This window comes from Aquarana catesbeiana, linkage group LG11, assembly GCF_042186555.1.
Source record: "Aquarana catesbeiana isolate 2022-GZ linkage group LG11, ASM4218655v1, whole genome shotgun sequence".
Classification (NCBI taxonomy): domain Eukaryota; kingdom Metazoa; phylum Chordata; class Amphibia; order Anura; family Ranidae; genus Aquarana; species Aquarana catesbeiana.
This window is the reverse complement of record NC_133334.1, coordinates 283,402,819-283,410,108: the sequence shown is the minus strand read 5'-3', so window position 1 is coordinate 283,410,108 and position 7,290 is coordinate 283,402,819.

Sequence of the window (7,290 nt, the reverse complement as noted above, 5' to 3'; positions counted from 1 at the left end):
ATTTTGAGGAATTTCTCATGGTTGTCGAGGGAAACGGTTGACAATTTTTAATTAGTAATTTTCCCATATACTGTATATATTACTCACCATTCATAATAAATACAACCTGAACCTATTGAAGAGCAAATAAACAATGTAAGAGGCATCATCCCGTATAATCAACAAATTATACCAATCCAGAATCGCAGATGAGACTTTAGATATGCCTACGAGAATCACACCAACACAGTATTATATGATAGAAATGAGCTTTACTACAAAAATATGTCTCTAAAAAGTCAAAAATATGACCAACATAAAGATTAAAAAGTAGAAAGAACTCTGTGAGTCACAATGGTGTGGGCCAATCCCACCAAAGTTCTAGAATATCTCCGCAAAATGCGTAGTAGACCTCAAGAACTTGTGACATCGGTGGGATTGGCCCACACCATTGTGACTCAAAGTTCTTTCTACTTTTTAATCTTTATGTTGGTCATATGTTTGACTTTTTACAGACATATTTTTGTAATAAAGCTAATTTTTATCATATTTTACTGTGTTGGTGTGACTCTCGTAGGCATATCTAAAGACCCATCTGCGATTTTGGATTGGTACAAGACCTAGACTTAGTCCCTCGCACACCCCTTGGACTACTACAGTCTGTAATGTTGCTGCCTCTTGTGTGATCTGTGTGAACAGGGTAGGGGAGCGCAGGAATAAAAGGCTTTATATGACCAGTTATGGATCCGACTTGATGGGCCGTTGTGTCTTCCAGAAACCTTGTGCCACCTGAGACATACACACTCATCTCCAGCTGGCAGACATCTTCTATTCCACCAGCCCTTCTTGTTCCATGTAGTGATTGGAGTTCCTGTATACAATGGATCCCCCTTTTCATTACCCAGTAGTATGGGGACCAGGAGGGTGAGTACTCTGTCAGATCCAGTCCTCTTGTGTCCTGGGTGCCTAAACAAAGGTATAGGTCCACCATGAGGACCAGAGATCAGCTGGAGCTCTCAGTCTTTCCTGTTGGGTAGAGGAGTGAAGAACAATCCTCTAATCTCTACATGGAATACAGTCATGGAAAGATGGCACAGCAAGCAAACACAAATGTAAAAGGACCCCTCTGAAGGTACTTTTGGTTGAGCAGACCAGAAGGGTGTTGGGTGTCGGGGAAGACGGTTCCAGACTAAGCGGCACAAACCAGACTTGTTGCACATTTTGAAGGATAAGTTTTGTTTGAGCTTTTCTCAGATGGGATATACTGACTCTATCCATCCCTACCATGAGGCTTGCTTGGCCTTCAGAATCTGAGTTCAGCTCCCTGCTACTGTCCTCTGCAATTTCCATTCATCTCAGTTGAAGGAAGCTCAATATTTGCAGACAGGTCTACTACTGAAGATGATGAAAGTTGTGGAGAACATGCACAGGAGGTGCACTGAGCAGAAACTTTAGGTAAAGGCCATGCAGCAGTGGAAGGAGTAAAGATGACCGATGTGGGTGTGTGAAGGAAACCCCAAGTCCCACCTCTGGTCCTCAAATCTATCCAAAGGAGACACAGATAAAACCTAAATCTCTTCCTATCCAGGAAAAGGTTGGAGTTCTCCCAGCGCCTGAATGGAAGAAACCTTAGGAAGCAGTCAGAGTACTCTTTCAGTTATTTTCCCTTCAGCTTCATCTCCACTGAGGTTCCTTTCAACCTGATTTACTGGTGAGACCTGCAGACCCCGGCCTGACCCCCAATGTCTAATATTTCATCTCCATCACTCTTCCCGACAAACCCTTCTCCTGGGATTTCCCTGGAGCTGGACAGACGTCTCTTCTGTCTTCACTATTCCACCCTCCCTCATCGGTGGTCGCTTTTTAGGTGATTAACAATGGAACGTACAACACCCCCTCCCCCCACGCGATTACCGAGACCCTCCTGCATCCTGCAGTACATGGAGACAACACTGTGTGCTTTACCTCCATTCCAATGACACTTGTCTACAATGTAAAGTAGTGAGTGTACAGCTTGTATAACAGTGTAAATTTACTGTCCCCTCAAAATAACTCAACACACAGCCATTAATGTCTAAACCACTGGCAACAAAAGTCAGTACACCCCTAAGTGAAAATCTCCAAATTGGGCCCAATTAGCCATTTTCCCTCCCCGGTGTCTTGTGACTCGTTAGTGTTACAAGGTCTCAGGTGTGAATGGGGAGCAGGTGTGTTAAATTTGGTGTTATCGCTCTCACTCTCTCATACTGGTCACTGGAAGTACAACATGGCACCTCATGGCAAAGAATTTTCTGAGGATCTGAAAAAAAGAATTGTTGCTCTACATAAAGATGGCCTAGGCTATAAGAAGATTGCCAAGACCCTGAAACTGATCTGCAGCACGGTGGCCAAGACCATACAGCGGTATAACAGGACAGGTTCCACTCAGAACAGGCCTCGCCATGGTCCACCAAAGAAGTTGAGGTCACGTGATCAGCGTCATATCCAGAGGTTGTCTTTGGGAAATAGACGTATGAGTGCTGCCAGCATTGCTGCAGAGGTTGTAGGGGTGGGGGGTCAGCCTGTCAGTGCTCAGACCATACGCCGCACACTGCATCAAATTGGTCTGCATGGCTGTCATCCCAGAAGGAAGCCTCTTCTAAAGATGATCCACAAGAAAGTCCGCAAACAGTTTGCTGCAGACAAGCAGACTAAGGACATGGATTACTGGAACCACGTCCTGTGGTCTGATGAGACCAAGATAAACTTATTTGGTTCAGATGGTGACAAGCGTGTGTGGGGGCAACCAGGTGAGGAGGACAAAGACAAGTGTGTCTTGTCTACAGTCAAGCATGGTGGTGGGAGTGTCATGGTCTGGGGCTGCATGAGTGCTGCCGGCACTGGGGGGCTACAGATCATTGAGGGGACCATGAATGCCAACATGTACTGTGACATACTGAAGCAGAGCATGATCCTCTCCCTTCAGAGACTGGACCGCAGGGCAGTATTCCAACATGATAACCACCCCAAACACACCTCCAAGACCACCACTGCCTTGCTAAAGAAGCTGAGGGTAAAGGTGATGGACTGGCCAAGCATGTCTCCAGACCTAAACCCTATTGATCATCTGTGGGACATCCTCAAACGGAAGGTGGAGGAGCACAAGATCTCTAATATCCACCAGCTCTGTGATGTCATCATGGAGGAGGGGAAGAGGACTCCAGTGACAACCTGTGAAGCTCTGGTGACCTCCATGTCCAAGAGGGTTAAGGCAGTGCTGGAAAATAATGGTGACCACACAAAATATTGACACTTTGGGCCCAATTTGGAGATTTTCACTTAGGGGTGTACTGACTTTTGTTGCCAGCGGTTTAGACATTAATGGCTGTGTGTTGAGTTATTTTGAGGGGACAGTAAATTTACACTGTTATACAAGCTGTACACTCACTACTTTACATTGTAGACAAGTGTCATTTCTTCAGTGTTGTCACATGAAAAGATAGAAGAAAAGATTTACACAAATGTCACTGAGGGGTGTACTTACTTTTGTCTGATACTGTATATTTATATATACAGATATTCCTCCATCACTGGGATGTCACATATATATATATAGTATATAGAGATGATGATTTGTGAACACTTTACAGGGTCCAGTTATATATGTCTAAACCAAAGGAGCTTGCAGTCTAATATCTCACCCGCTGTATACTCATACTATATATGGATGCTCCGTGACCCCCCCCCCCCCGGCACTGGGGATGGAATAGGCCTCCTTTGTGGTCACTGAACCCCCGGGTGATAAACACTTGAAGTGACCCCCAAATCCCTACTGTGCCCCTAAACCCCAAACCAGAAATTTCCTCTATCACACCTTACCAATCATTAGATGTGGTGCCTGCATTTGTTTTCCTTTTAGGCTGTTTGTTCGCTCTGTTTTCACCTGGTGATCTGCCCAGTAACACACCTTCTTTATTAGACACTCTGGATGAAGGAGCACAGGGGGCACCTTTGGACAGCAGCATTGTCAGTCTGGGGGAGGGGAGTGTTGGATGGACTAGCAGATTTAGCCTAACAAATTAAAACCAAACCAAATTAACCACTTCAGGACCGAGCCTCTTTCTGAGATTTGTTGTTAAAAATAGTTTTTTTTTGTTAGAAAATTACTTAGAACCCCCAAACATTACACATTTTTTTTCTAACACCCTAGAGAATAAAATGGCGGTTGTTGCAATACTTTCTGTCACACCATATTTGCGCAGCGGTCTTACAAGTGCACTTTTTTTGGGGAAAAATACACTTTTTTGAATAAAAAAATAAGACAACAGTAAAGTTAGCCCAATTTCTTGTTATATTGTGAAAGATAATGTTACGCCGAGTAAATTGATACCCAACATGTCACGCTTCAAAATTGCGCCCCGCTCGTGGAATGGTGACAAACTTTTACCCTTAAAAATCTCCATAGGCGACGTTTAAAAAATTCTACAGGTTGTCAGTTTGGAGCTACAGAGGAGGTCTGGGGCTAGAATTATTGCTCTCGCTCTACCGATCGCGGTGATACCTCACATGTGTGATTTGACCACCGTTTTCATATGCGGACGCTACTCACGTACGCGGTCACTTCTGCACATGAGCTCTGTGGGACGGGGGGGAGGGGTTGCTTAAAAAAAAAAAGTTTTTCTTATTTATTTCACCTTTTATGTTGTCACTTTTATTCCTATTACAAGTAATGTAAACATCCCTTGTAATAGAAAAAATCATGACAGGTCCTCTTATATATGAGATCTGGGGGGTCACATGACTTCACATCTCATATTTACACTAAAATGCAATAAAAAAGCCCCATTAAGGGCTGTGGGCGGGAGTGACGTTTTGACGCAATGTTATGGGCGGGGCCTCATCACTCCTCTCCATGTCACACAAGGGGCAATTTCCCATCGCCTCCGCCGGTGCCAACGGCTCTGGTAAGCAGCAGGGGCACCAGAGAGCGGCGGGAGGGGGGGGCCTCTCTCGTCGCTGATAAAAGTGATCTCGCGGTGAATCAGCCACAGAGACCACTTTTATCTTGAAGGGGACCACCCACTGAAGAAGAGGAAACCGGGGGCAGCTGCTGCCATAACAACGAAATTCCTCTTCAAAGTACCGATGTAAAACGACGGCGGGCGATCCGGAAGTGGTTAAACCCCACACAATGCAGAGTGTGGGGGTCAGTAGTATGTAATGTAGAGTGTGGGGGTCAGTAGTGTGTAATGTAGAGTGTGGGGGTCAGTAGTGTGTAATGTAGAGTGTGGGGGTCAGTAGTATGTAATGTAGAGTGTGGGGGGTCAGTAGTATGTAATGTAGAATGTGGGGGGTCAGTAGTGTGTAATGTAGAGTGTGGGGGTCAGTAATATGTAATGTAGAGTGTGGGGGTCAGTAATATGTAATGTAGAGTGTGGGGGTCAGTAGTGTGTAATGTAGAGTGTGGGGGTCAGTAGTATGTAATGTAGAGTGTGGGGGCTCAGTAGTATGTAATGTAGAGTGTGGGGGGTCAGTAGTATGTAATGTAGAGTGTGGGGGTCAGTAATATATAATGTAGAGTGTGGGGGTCAGTAGTATGTAATGTAGAGTGTGGGGGGTCAGTAGTATGTAATGTAGAGTGTGGGGGGTCAGTAGTATGTAATGTAGAGTGTGGGTTCAGTAGTATGTAATGTAGAGTGTGGGGGGTCAGTAGTATGTAATGTAGAGTGTGGGGGGTCAGTAGTATGTAATGTAGAGTGTGGGGGGTCAGTAGTATGTAATGTAGAGTGTGGGGGGTCAGTAGTATGTAATGTAGAGTGTCGGGGTCAGTAGGATGTAATGTAGAGTGTGGGGGTCAGTAGTATGTAATATAGAGTGTGGGGGTCAGTAGTATGTAATATAGAGTGTGGGGGTCAGTAGTATGTAATGTAGAGTGTGGGGGTCAGTAGTACGTAATGTAGAGTGAGGGGGTCAGTAATATGTAATGTAGAGTGTGGGGGGTCAGTAGTATGTAATGTAGAGTGTGGGGGTCAGTAGTATGTAATGTAGAGTGTGGGGGTCAGTAGTATGTAATGTAGAGTGTGGGGGGTCAGTAGTATGTAATGTAGAGTGTGGGGGTCAGTAGTACGTAATGTAGAGTGTGGGGGGTCAGTAGGATGTAATGTAGAGTGTGGGGGTCAGTAGTACGTAATGTAGAGTGTGGGGGGTCAGTAGGATGTAATGTAGAGTGTGGGGGGTCAGTAGTATGTAATGTAGAGTGTGGGTGTCAGTAGTATGTAATGTAGAGTGTGGGGGGTCAGTAGTATGTAATGTAGAATGTGGGGGGTCAGTAGTGTGTAATGTAGAGTGTGGGGGTCAGTAATATGTAATGTAGAGTGTGGGGGTCAGTAGTGTGTAATGTAGAGTGTGGGGGTCAGTAATATGTAATGTAGAGTGTGGAGGTCAGTAGTATGTAATGTAGAGTGTGGGGGGTCAGTAGTATGTAATGTAGAATGTGGGGGGTCAGTAGTGTGTAATGTAGAGTGTGGGGGTCAGTAATATGTAATGTAGAGTGTGGGGGTCAGTAGTGTGTAATGTAGAGTGTGGGGGTCAGTAGTATGTAATGTAGAGTGTGGGGGGTCAGTAGTATATAATGTAGAGTGTGAGGGTCAGTAGTATGTAATGTAGAGTGTGGGGGTCAGTAGTATGTAATGTATAGTGTGGGGGTCAGTAGTATGTAATGTAGAGTGTCGGGGTCAGTAATATGTAATGTAGAGTGTGGGGGTCAGTAGTGTGTAATGTAGAGTGTGGGGGTCAGCAGTATGTAATGTAGAGTGTGGGGGTCAGTAATATGTAATGTAGAGTGTGGGGGTCAGTAGTGTGTAATGTAGAGTGTGGGGGTCAGTAGTATGTAATGTAGAGTGTGGGGGGTCAGTAGTATGTAATGTAGAATGTGGGGGGTTAGTAGTGTGTAATGTAGAGTGTGGGGGTCAGTAATATGTAATGTAGAGTGTGGGGGTCAGTAGTATGTAATGTAGAGTGTGGGGGTCAGTAGTATGTAATGTAGAGTGTGGGGGTCAGTAGGATGTAATGTAGAGTGTGGGGGTCAGTAGTATGTAATGTAGAGTGTGGAGGTCAGTAGGATGTAATGTAGAGTGTGGGGGTCAGTAGTATGTAATGTAGAGTGTGGGGGTCAGTAGTGTGTAATGTAGAGTGTGGGGGGTCAGTAGTGTGTAATGTAGAGTGTGGGGGTCAGTAGTGTGTAATGTAGAATGTGGGGGGTCAGTAGTGTGTAATGTAGAGTGTGGGGGTCAGTAATATGTAATGTAGAGTGTGGGGGTCAGTAGTACGTAA